Source organism: Helianthus annuus, chromosome 15, assembly GCF_002127325.2.
Source record: "Helianthus annuus cultivar XRQ/B chromosome 15, HanXRQr2.0-SUNRISE, whole genome shotgun sequence".
NCBI classification, from domain to species: Eukaryota; Viridiplantae; Streptophyta; class Magnoliopsida; order Asterales; family Asteraceae; genus Helianthus; species Helianthus annuus.
Genome location: NC_035447.2, coordinates 72,396,293 through 72,420,082, shown reverse-complemented (window position 1 = coordinate 72,420,082; position 23,790 = coordinate 72,396,293). Strand labels below are relative to the sequence as shown.

Here is a 23,790-nt window from a genome sequence, read left to right as displayed (position 1 = left end):
CAAAGCGAGCCTAAGCCATTCAAAGAGTTCTAAGAAGAAAGAGACACGAGATAATCATGTATTTCCTTTAATAATTGGGGACGAGAACGTAGGAATCATCAAACAGTTTAAGTCTGCCATTCCGCCAGTGTTTCACCCGCACATCTCGTGCATACGAGATGTGAGGCCGGACGGTCATTGTGGGTTTCGGTCTGTGGTTGTGGGCTTAGGTATGGATCAGAGTTCATGGGGGCTCATTCCAGGGGTGCAAAAGTAAATTTAACAAACATGGACGCCTCGTATAGAGCTGGACGGGTCGTCTATTGTGGGCGGCAAGATTTCTTTTTTTTTTAAATTTGAATTTTGAAAAGCTTTTAATTAATTACTATTAAACCCCTGAGAACCCCCCAGTATAGGCCGTAATTAGGGGCATAAAGGTAATTTTAAAGAATGGACGACACGTATAGTACTATACGTGTCATATACGATGGGCGGCAACTCTTTGGTTTTTTTCTAATAATTAAAAAAGCATTTAATAAATTACCATTTTACCCCTGACTAACCCCCAGTATAGGCCACATTCAGGGGTAAAATGGTAATTAACTATTTCAGAAATATCTTTTTGGATTGGTTAATTACCATTTTACCCCTGGCTAAGGCCTATACTGGGGGCTATACAGGGGTAAAATCGTATTTGGACCGTATTTTCGAAGATTGAAGCATCCCCGGTACGTATTTCAGCCCGTAGTTTAATAATTTTTGCTTCGTTTTTACCTTTAGACCGTAGGTTTGCCCTAAATTTAGGTTTTTGGTGGGTTTGGGTGTTTGAACTTGAGGTTGAAGATGATAGATGTAGAACAGGACGCCCCGTCTACCTCTATACGAGGCATATACGGGGCAGTGTTTTTTTTTATTATTAATGTTATTATTATTATTATTATTATTGTTGTTGTTGTTGTTGTTGTTGTTGTTGTTGTTGTTGTTGTTGTTGTTGTTGTTGTTGTTGTTGTTGTTGTTGTTGTTGTTGTTGTTGTTGTTGTTGTTGTTGTTGTTGTTGTTGTTGTTGTTGTTGTTGTTGTTGTTGTTGTTGTTGTTGTTGTTGTTGTTGTTGTTGTTGTTGTTGTTGTTGTTGTTGTTGTTGTTGTTGTTGTTGTTGTTGTTGTTGTTGTTGTTGTTGTTGTTGTTGTTGTTGTTGTTGTTGTTGTTGTTGTTGTTGTTGTTGTTGTTGTTGTTGTTGTTGTTGTTGTTGTTGTTGTTGTTGTTTATTATTATTATTATTGGTAATATTATTATTATTATTATTATTATTATTATTATTATTATTATTATTCTAATTATTATTATTATTAATGTTATTATTATTATTAATGTTATTATTATTGTTATTATAATTATTATTATTATTTTTGTAAAAATTATATTATTATTATTATTAATGTTATTATTATTATTATTGTTATTATTATTGTTATTATAATTATTATTATTATTTTTATAAAATTATATTATTATTATTGTTATTATTATTATTATTATTATTGTTGTTGTTATTATTATTATTATATTATTATTATTTTAATATTATTATTATTGTTATTATTATTATAACTAGAGTTATCATATCCGCCGCGATGCGGCGGGATTGCGTACACATTATCATATTATATGACCAAAGCCAAACTAATGTGTGTTAAATGAACTTTTTTTGTTTTATTTACCTCGCCTAGTCTACCTACAAAATGTTTTTGTATTGATTTGTTTACAACTTATCTTACTAACACCAAGTGTGTTAGGTAGATAACTTGCACATAAGGTGTTTCCTATGTGCGTTTTTGTAAGATTATGGATGTAGGTGATGCGGGCTACACAGTGTTCCAGGGTGCAGCCATCCAAAAAAGCAGTCTTCTAAGCGATCATTCTTCTTCATGTGCCTTCTTTGCAACGCGGCTTGACTCTGCAGTGGTATGGGAAAAAAGGGACATTAGTTAAAGAAAAACTTATCGCCTAACATTAACCAAAGTGTAATGTCTTGAAAATACGATTATGAATTACAACAGTTGAAAGCAAGTCTAAAAATAGTGCCTCTAATCCCAATAGCTAAGATGCCAACTGATGTACCAGTTGAGTCAAGTTGCGTACGTTTAGGTAATTAAGCAAGACACGACATACAGCCACAATTAATAGATAGCTTTGTTGTTAAATGGTATTAAGTGATGCACCTGGTGACCCAACTGGCAGACGTTTTTTTCTGGTTGATTTTCGGGTTAGGTGTTGTGGGAGGGATTGCCAAGACGCTATGTTCTTGAGAGGTTGGATAGTATTCGCTTACTGTCTCAGCTTTTGTCACGTTTGTTACTACCACATGCCCTTCCTTCCTTGTCGAGACGTGCATCGGCCTTACCTCGCCTATCATTGACGCCATTTGTTGTGGGAGCGTTTTAGGATTGGTGCAACCGTGCTTTGTTATAAAGTCTTCGCAGCTTGTCTTGAGGAGGGCAGAGGACTACCATGCCTTCACTGAAGAAAGTTACCTCAGTGGGTTTTGTTGCTTCATTGATAATGGCATTAACACTATAATACCTGCCAACACATGCCATCTTGCTATTAACTTGCTGATGTTGACTGATACATCTTTTGTGTTAGGTTTTTTAGTAAAATATCTTGTGCTATTCCACATGAACTTCGATTCTGCTTCTTGGTGATCCCAGCTCTAAAGAGGGTATCTTTTCAGTCCGCATTTGTAAGAACCTGAGAAGTGATCATAGAGAACTCAATTTATATCAAGTATACCTCTGAAAAACAACAGTTATACTAACTTTGTTTTATTACCACTTTGATAACATCTTTACAAATAAAACTTCATTTTGAGCTAAATAAAAGATATAGAAGAAACTCCGTTAATCCTAAACTGATTTGACTTTTCTTGATGATCAACATTTACCACCTATCCCAAAAGCCCTTTAAATCCCACCTATCTTTAACTCTACTTCTATTTCTCATTTACTCTTAACACCTCACCGACACTCATTAACCTGCACCTTTAATTCATCTTATAAAATCAACCGTTTTTCACACATCTCAATATAAATCTAAATCTACGATCATTCAATCATGAAGACTTGTCAACCTCGAAGCAACACAGATTTGTAACAGAAGTAAATTAGTTGGAAAACCATAGCAATTGAGCTTCAATTTCATGGAAGAAATCCACTTGAAGTCTAAAAACTAACTCCCTAGATGAATCCAAAACGGTTGGTGTCAAATTCGTGAACAACGAAACGTCTAAGAGGATTCAATCAGTAGTCAAACAATAACCAAAGTTCATCATTTCCCTAAAAGTAAAACCAATTTAGGTTTACAAATTTACTAAAACATAAATTTAAATATATACACGAGAACAACGATGAAGAGAAGTTGGCTAAAATCCAATTAAAGCATACCCTAAACCGGGTCACAGCCGATTCAATCAATTAATCAGCAGAAAATCGGCACATGTACATGAGAACATCGATGAAAAGAAGCCGACCAAAATCCAATTAAATCATACCCTACACTGGCACATAAGTTAACCTGGTTTGAAATTGAAGCAAATATGCGGAGACGAAGATGGAAGAAGGTCGGTAGCCCGGTGGCCGGTAACCTGGTCTGGATGTAATCTGCTATGGTGAGTTGGGAGAGAAGCAAATGGGATGCGTGGATACTCTAATTACATGAGCAATGAAATTGCGAAAATACCCTCAAATACTGTAGCAAACACCTAATGTCAATTGATATATATGATAATTATTATTATTATTGTTATCATTATTATTATTATTATTATTATTATTATTATTATTATTATTATTTATTATTGTTTTTATACGTATACGGTATTTATTTGCAGATTCATTATGGATGACGATGAGATTCAGATTGATATTGATGGGCCACCGTCGGGGGGTCAGCCGGTGCCGTGGGGTCCGTGATGGAGGCGGCCACCGCCTCTGGATGCGCTGCACGGTCACCCGTATCTAGAGTTTCTCGCGGCATCCCCGCCGCCCGTCATTAACAGAAGCTTAGGAGTATGCACATTGGAGCGCATTGTGACACTTCGGGTTTTCCCGAGCAACCTTCTTGTATTAGCAAGGTGTGTGTATATATTATTAAATGGAAATTGTGAATTATATTGGTGTGCTATGTGATCCTTGTATTAAACTATGTGCATGTAATACATATATATACATATATACGATTATAATAGTGAACCGAGACCAACGAACCCGACTCGAGACCACACGGTCTCGAGTAAACAGTAACGGTTGGGCCGGATTGGGCCATACACCCCTTTGAACCCACTCGGAACCATTGTAGGGTGCACCACCCAAACCGAGTATAAAACCCATGCCCAAGCCAACCATCCCTCATTTTGCACCATTCTTCCACACTCACTCCCACACACACACTCCTTCACTCTCTCTCACTAAAACCCTAGCAATCAAGCTCACCTCCTTCTCCCTCTCTCAGATTCAATCGGCAACAACAATCGGTCAAGCTCATCATCATCACTCGGACACTTCATTTTCTCACCTTCTTCCTTGACTCGGTACCTTTTCATCAACCGGTTAGTGTTAAATGTGTGTTACGAGTTATGTGTGTTAATGAATAAGAAACATGACTAGCTTAGAGGTCTTTTGCATGATTTTTGTTTGATTGGTAAATTTGATAACGTGTGTGAACTATTATATGACGATGTTTTGCTAAGATGTTCAAATGGCAAAAGAATGATAGTTTAAGAGTGTTTATGACCATCTGGATTATGTTAAATGTTATAAAATAAATGTTTCTTTTGTTTCTTGCAAGATGATCTTGATATCTAAGTTATTTGTTCATAGAATGCATGGTTATGTAGGGTGAACATGTTTGATAATATAGAAACCCTAAAGATGAACTAGATGAACATGTGTTGAACATGATATGAAGATTTGATAACATTTGAAAAACTTGTTGTTTGATCCATTTTGGTTAATTGTTAGACAAAGAAACATGTTTGTGAAACCTTATTGGATAGTACATAAAATCGTGAAATCAGAATTCTGTGGATAGTACAATGCGGGCAGATGTGCCAGAATCGGCAGGTAAACGAGTCGAGACCTCTGGTTTCGACTCGAGACCATGAAGCTACAACTCGAGACCGCAACGGTTGCGACTCCAGACCTGGGCCAAGCAACTTCAAAACGGACTTCAGGGACTCGAGACCATCAAGGTCTCGACTCGAGACCACATCTTGACAACTCGAGACGGGACTCGAGATCTCCGGGGTTGCGAGTCATGCCTGCACCACTCGAGACCAACCATTACAAGTCGAGACCTCCTAGTTGCGACTCGAGACCGCATGTTCTCGAGTCGAGACCACCTTGTCTCGACTGGGCTGCTCACTTTAGTTATTGGGCCATAACGTGATTGTTTGGGCTGCCTGTTTAACTGAACTATGTGTTAGTTGTTACTGTTGACTGATCCAATAGTAGACCAGGCCCAATAACTCAACATGTAACTGTATGCATGCTATGTGTAAAATATACGTGACATTCTCTGTACCCAAACCTGACCTATACTGGTAACCATGTTAGGCCGTGGTGACCAGCGTGCTTGACAAGTAACCTAATCTGCCGAGCAACCCAAGGTGAGTTCACACACTAACAGCATGCGTCCAGGGGGGGGGACACGGACAAACTGCCAATTTTGGGATAAATACTTTTGAACTATTATTTCCGGGGGAAATCCAGATGGGTACTTACTATCTCCGGGGGAGATACGTTTGGATATTATTTATAAATCACAACTAGCCAAGCTAAACGAAACTCTATCACCTTAAGTCCCTGCTTACAGTACCGATTAATCGCCGGGGGCGAACGGGTTATTAGTTGATAGCGCTATTAGGTTTGACAACCTCACACCGTGACCGGGGGAGATCGGGCGTGAACTAGTAGACCTTGCATCTTGGTCAATGACGATAGACATTGACTCGGGGCACAACAACTTTCCGTCAACAGTTTCGGTATCTACAGTTTAGTGAGCTTACAGATGGGGTAGCTCCCCATAACGTGATTATAAATGCTTTATCTAAACAACTTACGTTTTCGAAAACTAAAACTTGACATCTCGTGGACTCGCCAACATTATGTTGATACCCTACTGCATGCTTTGCAGGTACCCAGTGATTCAGGAGCTTGCAGCTTGCGGATGTGTAGTGGTCGTCTAACCCGTGTGTTGGGTTTTGAACAAACTTGAACTAAGAACTTTGTTTTAATCCATTTTGTCTATGCTTCCGCTACTTATCTGAACTGTTACTTAAACTTAAAACTTTTGAACTGTGACTATGATATTCGCTAACCTTGTGGTTGGTGAGTACTACTTATGTTATTTATTATATTGCTCAGTATAATTGGTGGCTGGATCCTGGTCAGTCACACCTCCAAGCGGTGGTACTCTGCATGTGGATTTTGGGGGTGTGACAGATTGGTATCAAAGCCATTGGTTATAGTGAACTTGGTTTTAAAAAGGGGAAAATCTTTTTTAGAAAAACCAGACTATAACCCGTGACTCGTGACGACACTACACTCCAAGTGCAAGACTCAACACATTAGACCTCATAGCTCGGATTAGTGTTTACTTGCTTGCTTGCTTTATGTTTTTTGTTTTGCTATACGTAACAGTGTGCCTAGTTAGATAGATACACCTCCCTCTTCTATCTCATTCTCGCTACATTACGACATCACACTCATACTATGTTTTATGATTATGAAGATAATGAGTGGACGTGGAAGAGGAAACATTAACATGACTCAGGCTCAATTCACTAACCTGCTTAACACGGTGGCTGCAGCTTTCGCAGCTCACCCTGGAGGTAAACTCGTTATCTTAGGATGTTTAGATCCTACCGCCGCATCGTCTTTTTACCCCTAAACCTATACGCTTCGCTTCTCACAACAGGTCAGCATGCACCTGCGCAACCACATGTGTGTACTTTCAAAACTTTCAAGGATTGCAAGCCTCTCCCTTTCAACGGCACTGAGGGTGCCATAGGTCTTCTGCACTGGATTGAGAAAGTCGAAGCCGTCTTTGCTGTCTGTGAGTGTCCCCCTGCGAATTGGGTGAAGTTTGCTGTCACACCCCGATTTCCACGTGTCTCACCGGTGGGACACGTGGAAATCGGGGCGTGACAGGTTGGTATCAGAGCCAACGTTGAGTGAATTAAACACTATCCTATTGTGTTTAATCTCAATGACACAATTGCACCTACTTGAGTCTAGACAATAACTTAGGACAAATTCGGATTAATACTCCTTTTTGTCTTTATTTTCGATTCGATTTTTAATAAATTTTGGAGCAGGAAAATGCCACCTGTTATATTCCGAGTAAGGGGAAGGGGAAGAAGAGGCAGAGGAGAAGTCGTGACACATCACGATAACGAAGCTGGACCATCAGGTACAAGACATCCTTCGATGACACGGAGCGAAGAGCCACAAAGACGAAGAGATCTTTACGAACCCGCGAGGCATTCCACTTCGCACAGCTCGACGCCATCCTACCGGCACTCCTTTGGGCCAAACTCAGAAAATGATCCCAACAACCCACAACCTTCCTTCATACCTCTATAACGTTCGGTATCACACCGGAATTATGACGACCCTACTCCATACTACATAGGTCAGTTTAATCCGGCTGACTACATACAGGAACCATCAGGTTTTGTTCCACTAGGGCCACAAGACCACTTTTCTGAAGATCCCATGGAGGAAGATGAGGATCCTACTGAACCAGCTCGTGGTACGCCCACGCATCCGATAGAAGTCTCTGATGGGTCATCCTTCCATGGCACACCTTATCAGGGACCAAACAGTTTCCAAGCGTTGTTTGACCGTCACGAGTGGTACTACACGCCACCTCAACAGACATCTCAACAACCGCGACATCCATAGGATCCCTCTGAGGATTCACGCTTTGAGGCAGTTACGCCACCACCTCCGCCACCGGCGCAACTAGTAATACCTGATCCGCCAAGGCGTAGGAGGACGAATGCTCGTATGTCTACACGAGGAGGAGGGGGTATTCACTTCAGCACTCCTCGACATTCTAGTAGTAGCCACTATCCGCCACTACGAGAAGAAGGACCTTCAAGTCCTATACAGGAGGCGAACTCCGCACCTGCTGCACAAAATTCGCCACCAGTTGGGTATGACCAACCCATACCTGCTTATACGGGTCCAACGGCTTACAACCCGTTCGAACCGTCACAAGCACAATACAACTACGGCTATGAGCGCGACCCATATGTGGTGTCGGCAAGATATAATGCGCGCTACCCTGACGGAGCACACGGAAACATGGGACCACCGGACTACTCAGCTCATGGGTATCCAATCCCTCCCAGACCTCCAGTTCCGCATCAAGCGCCACAACCACGTTTCTCTCCTCCTGAACAGGAAGAGATACTCCATCGATTAGATCGTGTGGAGAGAGAGTTCGAAGAAGAGAAAAAGAGCCACCGAGGATTTCTCAAAGGCTTAGCGAACCTACTAAAGGGCAAAAAGAAGAAACGTGACCATTAGCCCTTAATAGTTGTACGAATGTAATTTCTAATTTAAAATAAGTCCCTGTGTGGACAACTTATCGTATTTCAGTCCCTACGTGGACTTATCTTTAGTCCTTGCATGGACACCTATCTTGTACTAGTCCCTGTGTGGACTTGTCACTTATTTTAAACCTCTATGGAGGTATGTACTATTTGAAAGACCCGTTTAGGGCAATATGTAATTGTATTTGAGATTATGGAATGTATGTTATGCGTTTTGTTTTAATATGTATAAAATAAATCAAAACCATTCCTTTTATATTGATCTGCCTAGATAAAGAATCTTAAAAAGGTGAAACCTAGCTTGGTGTCTTTTAAGATCCAGTCAAGATGGTACGACCTAATTGAAAAGATTCTGATTCCCTGTTAACCTCTGTACGCATGTTAATGATCATGGCAGATGTGATTCGTTAAAATCACGGACGTCATTCTTATACAATAATCCTTTAAGGATTTCAAACCCCACTAAATGATTTATAAATCGTGGATTAAATCACCAATGAAGGTGATCAATATTACTAAAACATCCATTAGTGATGTAGTGCCTACGGGCCAATATTATTAAAACATCCATTAGTGATGTAGTGCCTACGGGCCAGTATTATTAAAACATCCATTAGTGATGTAGTGCCTACGGGCCAGTATTATAAAAACATCCATTAGTGATGTAGTGCCTACGGGCCAACCATATTAAAACATCCATTAGAGATGTAGTGCCTACGGGCCAACCTTATAAAAAAAAAAAAAAAAAACATCCATTAGTGATGTAGTGCCTACGGGCCAACCTTATTAAAAAAACATCCATTTGAGATCTAGTGCCTACGGGCCAACCATATTAAAACATCCATTAGAGGTGTAGTGCCTATGGGCCATAATAATTGTCTTATAAAGACAAAAGGCAGTGGTAGTCTATGACTCTCTGTCAGAAAGAGATAAAAGAACTACGGTTCAAATCTCTATGCCTTTGATTCTCTGAAATCTCGGCTAATATTATAAAACATCATCATGATTAGGCTTTATGCCGCCAATACTATTTATATAGCTGAAATAGGATATATTCAAATCCTAATATGTAATGAAATAATAAGTTAACCAAATATGGTCTCTGCACCATGGTTGACAAATTGTCATAAAAGACAATTATATAATAATCGCCTAAATAAAAATTTTGTTATCTTCTGTAACAGATTCAAGTTACAATGGCGGATCCCAATGGAGAGAACAGCCACACAAATGAAGATGACTATGACAATACGCCAGTGCATCTGACAGGCGCACAACTGACGGCTCTGATTGACAATGCTGTTCAGGCAGCTATTGATCGTCAATATACTGAGTCCCAAGGCAGAACCGTGTCAAAACCACCCTCTAAACCAAAGACACACTCCAAACCACCCTCTGAACCCAAGCAAGATGACGACAAACACTCGTCCACTGAGCACAGCGTTCATCGCGATAGAGAATATACTGATGCATCCAGTGCTAAGGGTTGCACCTACAAATACTTTGTATCATGTAAGCCCCGGGAATTTACAGGGGAGAAAGGTGCTGTTGATTGCATCACCTGGCTAGACGAGATGGACACTATTGTGGACATCAGCGGGTGTGCAGCGAGGGATGTGGTGAAGTATGTGTCCCAGTCTTTTAAGGCCGAGGCCCTGGCGTGGTGGAGGGCGTTGGTGCAGGCATCTGGTAAGTCTGCTTTGTACAAAATGACATGGGAGGAATTTATTGCTCTCATTAAAGAAAACTACTGCCCTCAGCACGAGGTTGAGAAGATAGAGGCTGATTTTGTCTCACTGGTGATGACGAACCTGGACTGCCAGGCGTATTTGACGAGTTTCAATACCATGTCTCGTCTAGTTCCATACCTTGTGACACCAGGACCCAGAAGAATCGCCCGTTTCATTGGGGGATTAGAGCCTGCAATAAATGCTAGCGTAAAGGCTTCTCGGCCGACGACCTTCAGGTCAGTTACTGACCTCTCCTTGTCTCTAACTTTAGACGCTGTCCGTCTGAGGACACTAAGGAACAAGGAGGCTGAGAAGAGAAAACGTGAGGATGATACCTCACGAAGATCAGGGAAGAAGCACCGTGGAAGCGGTGAAGGCAATAGAGGGTCGGAGGCAAAGAAGGATGGGCAAACTGGTGAAAGGCCCAACTGCAAGATCTGCAAGAAACCCCACTCTGGGAAGTGCAGATTCGCATCGAACTCACAGTCGCAATCAAAGACTCCTTCCTGTGGACTATGCAAGTCCAATGATCATAAGACTGTGGAGTGCAAGAAAATCAAGGATGCAACCTGCTATGGTTGTAATGAAAAAGGGCACATCAAGAGTAACTGCCCAAAGTATGCCAAGAAGGCGGAAGAGACAAAGAAGTCAAACGCGAGAGTTTTTCGCATGGATGCAAAGGAAGCGGTTAAGGGCGACAATGTGCTTACAGGTACTTTTCTCGTAAATAATATATTTGCAAGAGTACTATTCGATTCTGGCGCTGATAAGTCCTTTGTAGACCAGAAATTTTGCCAACTACTAAATATGCCAATCAAAACCCTTGACGTGAAATACGAAGTAGAGTTAGCAGACGGCACGATCGAAACCGTCTCAACTGTTCTAGAAGGATGTGAAATATCCATTAGGAACCATTCTTTTCCTTTATCTCTACTTCCCTTCAAATTAGCGGGTTTTGACATTGTGCTAGGCATGGACTGGTTATCCCGTAATCAGGCCCAAATCATTTGCGGTAAGAGGCATATAGTGCTAAAGACTCCGAGTGGTGAATCTCTTACCATTCGAGGGGATACGCAGTACGGATTGCCCGAAGACGTATCTATGCTCAAAGCTTCAAGGTGTTTGAACAGAGGCTGCGTAATTTACATGGCTCAGGTTATAATTGAAGAACCTAAGCCGAAGATAGAGGATCTTCCTGTCATTTCTGAATACCCCGAAGTTTTTCCCGAAGAACTACCTGGTTTGCCACCAGATAGACAAGTGGAGTTCAGAATAGACATCATTCCTGGAGCAGCTCCGATAGCAAGGGCGCCTTACAGGCTAGCTCCAACGGAAATGAAAGAACTGAGGACCCAGTTGGATGAACTGCTGGCGAAAGGTTTTATCAGACCTAGTTCATCTCCCTGGGGAGCACCAGTCCTATTTGTAAAGAAGAAGGACGGATCGATGCGGTTGTGCATCGACTATCGAGAGCTAAACAAAGTTACCATAAAGAACAGATATCCTTTGCCAAGGATCGATGATCTGTTCGATCAGCTGCAAGGAGCAAGCTACTTCTCAAAGATCGACTTAAGGTCGGGCTATCATCAACTAAGGGTCAGAGATGAGGATGTACATAAGACAACATTTAGGACTCGCTATGGTCATTACGAGTTCCTAGTGATGCCTTTTGGGCTCACAAATGCACCGGCTGCGTTCATGGATCTCATGAATCGCGTCTGCAAGCCGTATTTGGACAAATTTGTCATAGTCTTCATCGACGATATCCTTATATATTCCAAGAACCAAGCAGACCACGAGAAGCACCTCCGTTGCATTCTCAAATTACTACAGCGTGAGAAACTCTACGCCAAATTCTCGAAGTGTGAATTCTGGCTACGAGAGGTTCAGTTTTTAGGGCACGTTGTGAGTGAGCGTGGTATCCAAGTGGATCCCGCTAAGGTAGAGGCGGTCATGAACTGGCAAGAGCCAAAGACGCCTACCGAAATCCGTAGCTTCCTGGGGTTAGCAGGATACTACCGGAGATTTATTGAAAATTTTTCAAGGATTGCTGCGCCCTTGACTCCCTTGACCAAGAAGAAAGAAAAGTACATTTGGGGCCCAAAGCAGCAAGAGTCCTTTGAAATACTGAAGCAAAAGTTAAGCAACGCACCTGTGCTAACATTACCAGAAGGTACAGATGAATTCGTAGTTTACTGCGATGCATCACACACGGGCATGGGGTGTGTGCTTATGCAGAAGGGCAAGGTGATTGCCTATGCTTCAAGGCAATTAAAGGTGCATGAAAAGAATTACACCACCCACGACTTGGAGTTGGGTGCCGTTGTATTTGCACTGAAGTTGTGGAGGCACTACCTTTATGGTGTTAAATTTGTGATTTATTCTGATCACAAAAGCCTCCAGCACCTGTTCAACCAGAAGGAGTTGAACATGAGGCAGCGCCGTTGGATGGAGACCTTGAATGACTACGATTGTGAAATCAGGTACCATCCCGGCAAGGCGAATGTAGTCGCCGATGCCTTGAGCAGAAAAGAAAGGGTAAAACCTATTCGAATCAATGCCAAAAGCATTGAGGTCAAGAACAATTTAATTGAAAGGATTTTGGCTGCACAGCGAGAGGCTGTGTTGGAAGATAATTATCCTAATGAAAAGTTAGGAGTAACTGAGGAGCAGTTGACTCTTAGCAAGGATGGAATTCTTAGATTGAACGGACGTATATGGGTTCCGATTTATGGAGGACTACGAGACGTTGTTCTCCAGGAAGCCCATAGTTCCAAATACTCAGTCCATCCTGGTGCAGACAAAATGTACCAAGATTTGAAGGCGAATTATTGGTGGATAGGCTTGAAAAAGTCTGTAGCCGCCCACGTAGCAAAGTGCTTGACTTGTGCTCAAGTCAAAGCCGAGCACCAAAAGCCGTCTGGCTTACTACAACAGCCTGAACTTCCCGGGTGGAAGTGGGAATGCGTAACTATGGACTTCATAACCAAGTTACCCAAAACCAGGAAAGGAAACGATACAATATGGGTCATAGTCGATAGGCTGACTAAATCAGCTCATTTTCTACCCATCAAGGAGACGTATAGCTCCGATATGTTAGCCCAACTTTATGTAGATAAGATTGTAGCCTTACACGGCATACCTGTGTCTATTATCTCCGACAGGGATACTAGATACACATCTCACTTCTGGAAAAGCTTCCAGCAATCTTTGGGCACGCGTTTAAACTTTAGTACGGCTTACCATCCACAGACGGACGGTCAAAGTGAGCGTACTATCCAAACGCTAGAAGACATGCTTCGTGCATGTGCGATCGATTTAGGTGGTAACTGGGATAAGAACCTACCCCTGATCGAATTCTCCTACAATAATAGCTACCACACCAGCATAAAGGTTGCGCCTTTCGAGGCATTATACGGTAGGAAATGTAGATCGCCTGTTTGTTGGGCGGAAGTAGGAGAGGTCCAATTATCAGGACCAGAGATTGTTTTCCAGACAACAGACAAGATTGTCCAGATCCGGGAACGTCTCAAGGCTGCCCGCGATAGGCAGAAGAGCTACGCTGATCCAAAGCGTAAGGATTTTCACTTCGAAGTGGGTGAAAAGGTATTACTTAAGGTGTCACCCTGGAAGGGGGTGATGCGTTTCGGCAAGAAAGGCAAACTGAGTCTGAGATACATAGGACCTTTTGAGGTCATTGAACGGGTCGGGTCAGTCGCCTATAAGTTGAACTTGCCTGAAGAGCTCTATGGAATTCACAATGTGTTCCACATCTGCAATCTCAAAAAGTGCTTCGCCGATGAATCATTGGTGATTCCACACACAGATGTGCATATAGATGAGAGCTTAAGATTTATAGAAAAACCTTTGTCGATTGAAGATCGACAGGTGAAGAAGCTTCGCAGAAAGCACGTACCGATTGTAAAAATCAAATGGGATGCTCGTAGAGGTCCTGAATATACGTGGGAAGTCGAAGCTACAATGAAAGAAAAGTACCCCTATTTATTTGAGTAAATCTCGGGTCGAGATTTATTTTAAGGGGGTGAGGATGTAACACCTCGAATTTTTGTGTCCAATGATGTGTTAACACGTGTCATTTGATTACACGTGGCATCTATAATAAATAAAGGACTAATTTTGACAAACCTTGAAAGTATATAAATTCGAGGGTTATAAATGTCAACAAGGGTAAATATACTGCATAATAACCCTAAATAAATGCTTGTACCCTCAAACGAATAAATCATAAATCGTACGGAAGCGAAACGCGGAAGAAAGCGAGAGATTACGAACTACAGGGGTTAACTGTGTCAACATGTTTAATTATACCTCTGAGTGACCCTTTAACGTTCCCAAGGCTTCGTAACAGTATTATACGCTCACTAGAATATACTGTATAAAGTCCGCGAAGTTCCGTCTTAAAACGAGAGAGTTATACTCAAATTCGTATGAGAAGGGTTAAAAGCGTCAACAGTGAAAGTTAAGGCTTTCCAAATAATTAATAAACTAACCGGGGACTTTATAATGCGGGTATATAACACGAGGCCCCTATCGGTAAATAACCGAGGGCCAAACCGCAAAGTTACCCCTTCAAACCCGAAAGGTCAGGTAAATCATTACGAAAGATTTCGTTATTAATTACCGGATTCTGATAATCATTACAAAAGATTTTAAAAATCTGAAAAACAGACCTCTCGCGACCCGCGTGAAGGTTAGGCTTAAGTGTAGGCGGGCCGCGAGCCTCCTAAATTACACGCCTGATATTTGAACTTTAGGCGACCCGCGTAAAAGTGCATGGGAACTCCCATGCGGGTCGCGTAAAGTGCCCAGATGCAGAAACATTGTAGTTTCTTGCCTTTTGAGCATTGTGAACGATCAAACCTCAATAAATGAGGCATGGGCACCCTACACTTGACCCATACACCTTAGGGACACCTGCCCATGATCCATGATCAATTGTAGACTGTTGTGTAATGATCTTGAAAGCTTTTGAGCACTATAAATAAGCCACATTGGCTCATAACATTCACACAACTCAAACATACATCTCTGATCATTCTAAGGAGCTCCCAAGCACCCTTCTCTGCTCTATAAGCAAGAACACACTTCAGTAAGTCGTTCACAACCATTTTGGTCATACATTTCCATAGTTTTAGCCTATAAACACAACCGTCGTAACTAACGGTGGTCATTGCAATAACTTACAAATGGTTCAGTCTTATGACGGATCAAAAGTAGTTTTGAGTAGGTAATTATGTGGGTAATAAACCTCTAAAAGGGTTCCCCCTGATCACCACTCTAACTATGTCAAATATCGAGTCAAACGTGCGGTTAAAAAGTCAACAGAAAGCTATTTTAGCGATTTATGCATAATCTGTAATGTATATGTTATGAAACCTGTTTTGACACTTATAAAACGTGATATTAAGTATATAAACTTGTTTGCGCTCGTTTGAATCGATCATTTGCTATATTGACCCGGTTCGGAGCCGAATGTCGCAAAAGTTTGACTTTTGCTTTGACTTCAGTTCTGACCCATTTTAGTGAGGTATAGATATACCTTAGGACTCTCTTAGGACCAGGTCACATGTCGGTATAAACCTCTGTGATCGGTTCATGAGTTATCCGAGTCTTATGCGCATTTCCGTCATTCGCCTAAAAGTTGACCGTAACGGCCTTTTGAAATTAAAACGAGTATTTCGGACACGTGAATGGACCAGAACCTTGCTTATTAAATTATAAGCATGTCCTTAAAATTTCACGTCAATCCGAGGTCTAGAATGAGAGTTATGCTAAATGGCGCATTTAAAGTAAACTTTAGTAATTAACGGCGCACTTAGCATAACACCCATCTAAACCAAGATTTCGTCACCAAAACTTTTACCCACTGTATTAAAATAATATTTTGGGAATTTTAAAGATTTTTAATAATTTTTACCTCGCTCATAACCTGCGGTTATGGCTACGGTTCGGTAAATACCGAATATGCCCTTTTCGGCCAAAACATGAGTTCTACAAGGTCTTTTGACCCGATTCCAGTTGCTACTGGTTTTAAATAATAAATAAAGTATTTTAAGTTTTATAAGCTGTTCGGGAAAACTCAGATTTCCTGTAGAACTCGAAAAGCCCTTTTAAAGTCTTTAAAATGACCGAAAAACCCCTACGGGGCATAATATTAACTTAAACTCGTTACGGGCGTCACGGGAGGTATCCTACTGATACCACAACCCATTTAAGGCATATTGACTTAGGAAGTAAGCGTACGGCTCTCATGGTTAACCGTTTCGCCTATTGCGCGCACGGTTCGGCTTATGAAACTAGTTTTCATAAATTAGCCGATACGGGTCAAATTATATTGTTTGAACCCCAAAATCCAGAGTGTGAACCTTGAACCCATATAAAACAAGTCTCTGAACTTGTTTGGGGCAGAATCACATTCCATTCTCGGTTTTCGCTTTTCGCGCGATTAAACCATATCTATATATATCGGAACCAACCGGTCTAGGCTACGGCCATTATAAAGACTCGTTAGGATTCTAAGAGGTTAATTAAAACCTTCGTTCCAGATTAGGAGCCCCAGTAAAAGCTATCAGTGATTTAATCCAAATTAAGGAAATATACTTGCAAAGGTAAATACTTTAACTTATTTCCCCTATATGGGCTTGGGTTACGGTATATTAATACCGCTTGATTGAGCATTATATTCTTCCATCGCTTAGGTGGTTAATTAAATAATATGATCGGCTCATTTAAACAGTTTTGTTGCTTATAAGCCTTTGGGGGGTTTAATGACCGTTGTCCCGGATATCCTTGGCATCATTTTACGAAATGGCCACGACCATCGACATCCCGGTGTAGGCGTACACCCGGTATAAAGTGTCGACATTAAATTTAAAAGACGTAGCCGTTGGTTTTTATACTACGGTTTTACGCAAACGTGGTGTGTCTATAAATCTTTAACCCGGCACGACCCGGGCTACTGAACGCATAAAAGAACATGTAAAACGTTCACAAGATTTTATTATAATTTTCCCAAGTTATAAAAGAGTTTGTGCCTTGTGCATTCAAATCAATTTTAATAAACATTTTCAAATGTGTCAGTTGAATGTATTTACCAGTGTAAACTGACGTATTTTCCCCAAAAAGATTAAGTGCAGGTACCTAAACGTAAATTGGCTGGTATTAGCTCCCTAGCGTCGTGATAAGTCTCGCAAGCTTGATTGCAGTATCTGACGGAACAATACTTTATGTTTATTTACGATCCGCTGTGGATATATCCAACTTCTGTAATACAGTTGATATTACAACCAGAGGTTGAGTTTATATATTTATCTTATGCTTCCGCTGTGCATTATATAATTGTGTGGTTTGACTATATTGTTGCCAACATCGTCACGGTAATCCCCCACCGGGCCCACCGGTGAGACACGTGGAAATCGGGGTGTGACATTTGCTACTGGTACGCTCGAAGGAAATGCGCTTTCCTGGTGGAAGGCGCAAATCCAGATGTTTGGTTTGGAAACTGCTAATGCTACTGCGTGGGAGGATTTCAAGGACATGATTAAGGAGGAGTATTGTCACAGGGATGACATCCATAAGCTCGAAAACGAGTACTATGAGCTCAAGATGGTTGGATCAGAGATCGAGGCATACACCAAACAGTCCAATGACTATGCTGCTCTTTGCCCAAACATGTCTCGACCTATGTATCGAAGAATTGAATTGTACATCAAGGGTTTGGCTCCAGAAATTCGACGCAGCCAACCTCAATACCATTCAGCCAGTCGTCCGTCTTGCTCACAAACTCACTGATCAGGCTGTGGAACAGGGCAAGCTGCCCAAAATGATCAGTGCTACTGCTGGAACTTCTAATGACAACAAGCATAAGTGGGAAGGAAATCAAAGCAGGGATGCTAACCCCACTCAGGCCCCAACACAGCAAAGGAAAACTGAAAACAACAAGGGCCCTCAACAACAGGGTGGCTATCGCGGGAACCACCCCAAGTGCAACATGTGCAATCGACACCACAGTGGGCCTTGTGGGAAAAGCCAGTGTCAGCGATGTAACAAGATGGGGCATGAGGCCAAGGACTGTAGGAGTCCACGTCCCGCGGGGCAGAACCAGCAGTAGCAGCAACATCATGGGAACGTCAAGGGTTGTTTCCAGTGTGGAGCTGAGGGGCACTTTAAGAAGAATTGCTCTGAACTGAACCAGAACCGCAACAACAATCAGGGAGCTGGAAACAACGATCAAAACAACAATGCTGGGAATGGTGCAAGGGGAAGGGCTTTTGTGATTGGAGCTGGAGAAGCGAGGAATGACCCCAACGTCGTGGCGGGTAAGTTCCTACTCGATGATCGTTATGTTTCTGTATTATTTGATTCTGGAGCCGATGCTAGTTATGTGTCCCTACGTATTAGTAAGAAGCTTAAGCACCCGCCTTCGTTACTAAGTTCTAAACATATCGTCGAGTTAGCTAATGGTAGAAACATCGAGACCTCACATGTTATCAACGACTGCAAACTAGTACTGTTTGGTCAGACCTATAGCATCGATCTTTTCCCTATTGCTCTTGGAAGCTTCGACGTCGTTATCGGTATGGATTGGTTATCCAAACATCGCGCGGAAATCCTCTGTAAAGAGAAAATGGTTCGCATTCCCCGCCGTTCTGGCAAACCCCTCATCGTACACGGTGACAAAGGCGGAGAAGTCACAGGCATCATCTCGTTCTTGAAAGCCCAGAAGTGGTTACGAAAGGGGCACACCGCTATCTTAGCGCTTGTCACCAACACACAGGAAAAGGAAAAGAGGATTGGAGATTTTCCAGTGGTACGCGACTACCCCGAGGTGTTTCCTGAGGAACTACCTGGACTCCCTCCCCACCGTCAGGTCGAATTCCAAATCGAGCTATCTCCCGGAGCAGCACCCATAGCTCGTGCACCTTATCGACTAGCCCCCGCAGAACTGAAGGAACTCTCAACGCAACTACAGGAACTATTGGATAAAGGGTTTATCCGTCCTAGTTCGTCACCCTGGGGAGCACTAGTACTCTTTGTTAAGAAGAAGGATGGCACTTTCCGAATGTGCATCGACTATCGTGAGCTGAACAAAGTTACCATCAAGAATCGCTACCCTCTCCCGCGTATCGACGACCTATTCGATCAGTTGCAGGGATCGAGCTACTACTCTAAGATTGACCTACGATCGGGCTATCATCAGCTAAGAGTCCTTAATGAAGACATCTCCAAAACTGCCTTCAGAACTCGTTATGGTCATTACGAATTCCTTGTCATGCCCTTCGGAATGACTAACGCGCCTGCAGTTTTCATGGATCTCATGAACCGAGTGTGCAAGCCTTACCTCGACAAATTCGTGATTGTGTTTATCGACGACATCCTGATCTACTCGAAAAGTCAAGAAGAGCATGAACGGCACCTACGCCTTATCCTCGAACTCCTTCGCAATGAGCAACTGTACGCCAAGTTCTCGAAATGTGACTTCTGGTTTCGAGAAGTCCATTTCCTTGGGCACGTGGTCAATAAGGACGGGATTCACGTCGACCCAGCTAAGATCGACTCTATAAAGAATTGGCCTACCCCAAAGACTCCAACCGAAGTTCGTCAATTCTTGGGATTGGCAGGATACTATCGTAGATTTATCAAGGGATTCTCGAAGATTGCTCAGCCTCTCACGGCTCTCACTCAGAAGGGTATTGCTTATAAATGGAATGAAGCTCAGAAATCCGCATTTCAGAAGCTAAAGGATAACCTCTGTAGTGCTCCTATTCTCTCGTTACCTGAAGGTACCGACGACTTTGTGGTTTACTGCGATGCGTCTATTCATGGGCTCGGTTGCGTGTTAATGCAACGCGAGAAAGTTATTGCCTACGCCTCTCGACAACTTAAGACTCACGAAAGGAACTACACTACGCACGACTTGGAACTGGGAGCAGTGGTTTTTGCTCTTAAGATATGGAGACATTACCTGTACGGTACCAAGTGCACTATTTACACCGATCACAGGAGTCTCGATCATATCTTCAAGCAAAAGGAATTAAACATGCGACAACGTCGATGGGTCGAACTCTTGAATGATTACGAATGCGCAATCAAGTACCATCCGGGCAAGGCCAATGTCGTGGCAGACGCCCTCAGCCAAAAAGACACTACGCCCAAGCGCGTGCGAGTGCTATAACTTACCATCCAGTCTAACCTCCCTACTCAGATTCGAAATGCTCAGGTTGAAGCACTGAAACCAGAAAACATCAGGGCTGAGTCCCTGCGAGGATCGAGGCAGCGATTAGAACAAAAAGAAGATGGCGCTTACTATGTGACAGTGCGCATTTGGGTTCCACTCTATGGAGATCTACGTAAACTTGTGATGGACGAAGCCCATAAGTCCCGTTACTCAGTACATCCTGGTTCGGATAAGATGTACCACGACTTAAGGACCACGTATTGGTGGCCTGGCATGAAAGCCCACATAGCAACATATGTCAGCAAATGTTTGACTTGCGCAAGAGTCAAGACAGAGTACCAGAAGCCAGCGGGCCTACTCCAACAACCAGAAATCCCGAAATGGAAATGGGAGCAAATTTCCATGGATTTCGTCACTGGCCTACCTAGATCCCAACGCGGGAATGATACTATTTGGGTGATAGTAGATCGATTGACCAAGTCCGCACACTTTTTGGCCATTAAGGAAACAGACAAGTTTTCTACCTTGGCAGAGGTTTACTTAAAGGAAGTACTCTCGAGGCACGGGGTGCCAACCTCCATTATTTCCGACCGAGACGCTCGTTTTACTTCAGAGTTGTGGCAAGCTATGCAAAAATCCTTTGGCTCACGTTTGGACATGAGCACCGCTTATCACCCACAAACGGATGGGCAGTCTGAACGCACCATCCAAACCCTGGAAGACATGCTTAGAGCATGTGTGATCGACTTTGGCAAGAATTGGGAGAAGCATCTACCGCTAGTGGAATTCTCCTACAATAACAGCTACCACACCAGCATTCAGGTAGCACCCTTTGAGGCATTGTACGGTCGTAAATGTCGATCACCTCTTTGCTGGGCGGAAGTTGGTGACAGCCAGGTCACAGGCCCAGAACTGGTGGTAGACACAACAGAGAAGATTGCCCAGATCAGACAACGCATGGCGGCAGCTCGTGACCGTCAGAAAAGCTACGCTGATAAGCGTAGGAAACTGCTAGAATTCCAGGTCGGAGACCAGGTTCTACTTAAAGTCTCACCCTGGAAGGGTGTGGTTCGTTTTGGTAAACGAGGCAAGTTTAATCCGCGATATGCTGGACCATTCGAAATTACCGAGAAAATCGGTAAGGTTGCGTATAGATTGAATCTGCCTGAAGAGCTGAGTGCGGTGCACAACGTCTTCCACGTGTCTAATCTGAAGAAGTGTCTGTCAGATGAAACACTCATAATCCCCTTCAAGGAACTCACTATTGACGAACAGCTACACTTTACTGAGGAACCGATTGAGATCACGGATCGAGAAATCAAAACACTCAAATGTAGCCAGATACCTCTCGTGCGAGTCCGCTGGAACTCGCGACGTGGCCCAGAGTTTACCTGGGAGCGGGAAGACCAGATGAAGTGCAAGTATCCCCAGTTGTTCCCAAACGAAACCCCCAGCACTGAAGCTACAGCTGAATTTCGGGACGAAATTCCAAACTAACGGGGGGATGATGTGACACCCCGTTGAAACGCTCTCACTCATACTAGCTTGTCAGTGGCTGCCTTAACTTTCGGGACGAAAGTTCTTAAAACTTGGGGATAATGTGACACTTCGGGTTTCCCCGAGCAACCTCTTGTATTAGCATGGTGTGTGTATATATTATTAAATGGAAATTGTGAATTATATTGGTGTGCTATGTGATCCTTGTATTAAACTTTGTGCATGTAATACATATATATACATATATACGATTATAATAGTGAACCAAGACCAACGAACCCGACTCGAGACCACACAGTCTCGAGTAAACAGTAACGGTCGGGCCGGATTGGGCCATACACCCCTTTGAACCCACTCGGAACCATTGTAGGGTGCACCACCCAAACCGAGTATAAAACCCATGCCCAAGCCAACCATCCCTCATTTTGCACCATTCTTCCACACTCACTCCCACACACACACTCCTTCACTCTCTCTCACTAAAACCCTAGCAATCAAGCTCACCTCCTTCTCCCTCTCTCAGATTCAATCGGCAACAACAATCGGTCAAGCTCATCATCATCACTCGGACACTTCATTTTCTCACCTTCTTCCTTGACTCGGTACCTTTTCATCAACCGGTTAGTGTTAAATGTGTGTTACGAGTTATGTGTGTTAATGAATAAGAAACATGACTAGCTTAGAGGTCTTTTGCATGATTTTTGTTTGATTGGTAAATTTGATAACGTGTGTGAACTATTATATGACGATGTTTTGCTAAGATGTTCAAATGGCAAAAGAATGATAGTTTAAGAGTGTTTATGACCATCTGGATTATGTTAAATGTTATAAAATAAATGTTTCTTTTGTTTCTTGCAAGATGATCTTGATATCTAAGTTATTTGTTCATAGAATGCATGGTTATGTAGGGTGAACATGTTTGATAATATAGAAACCCTAAAGATGAACTAGATGAACATGTGTTGAACATGATATGAAGATTTGATAACATTTGAAAAACTTGTTGTTTGATCCATTTTGGTTAATTGTTAGACAAAGAAACATGTTTGTGAAACCTTATTGGATAGTACATAAAATCGTGAAATCAGAATTCTGTGGATAGTACAATGCGGGCAGATGTGCCAGAATCGGCAGGTAAACGAGTCGAGACCTCTGGTTTCGACTCGAGACCATGAAGCTACAACTCGAGACCGCAACGGTTGCGACTCCAGACCTGGGCCAAGCAACTTCAAAACGGACTTCAGGGACTCGAGACCATCAAGGTCTCGACTCGAGACCACATCTTGACAACTCGAGACGGGACTCGAGATCTCCGGGGTTGCGAGTCATGCCTGCACCACTCGAGACCAACCATTACAAGTCGAGACCTCCTAGTTGCGACTCGAGACCGCATGTTCTCGAGTCGAGACCACCTTGTCTCGACTGGGCTGCTCACTTTAGTTATTGGGCCATAACGTGATTGTTTGGGCTGCCTGTTTAACTGAACTATGTGTTAGTTGTTACTGTTGACTGATCCAATAGTAGACCAGGCCCAATAACTCAACATGTAACTGTATGCATGCTATGTGTAAAATATACGTGACATTCTCTGTACCCAAACCTGACCTATACTGGTAACCATGTTAGGCCGTGGTGACCAGCGTGCTTGACAAGTAACCTAATCTGCCGAGCAACCCAAGGTGAGTTCACACACTAACAGCATGCGTCCAGGGGGGGGGACACGGACAAACTGCCAATTTTGGGATAAATACTTTTGAACTATTATTTCC

The 23,790-nt window shown here is 42.6% G+C and overlaps 1 long non-coding RNA gene across 2 annotated transcripts; it reads right to left on the bottom strand.

The window, feature by feature from the left end:
• Nucleotides 1-1,665: 1,665 nt before the first annotated feature.
• LOC110911874 lies at nt 1,666-3,709 on the bottom strand. 2 transcript variants are annotated; one of them, XR_002577420.2, is made up of 3 exons: nt 3,550-3,709; nt 2,199-2,727; nt 1,666-1,933 (listed from the first exon to the last, which is right to left on the bottom strand). It is a non-coding gene; the product is annotated as an uncharacterized LOC110911874 (long non-coding RNA). The 2 variants fall into 2 exon arrangements; XR_002577419.2 differs by having other exon boundaries at nt 3,420-3,708.
• Nucleotides 3,710-23,790: the final 20,081 nt, after the last annotated feature.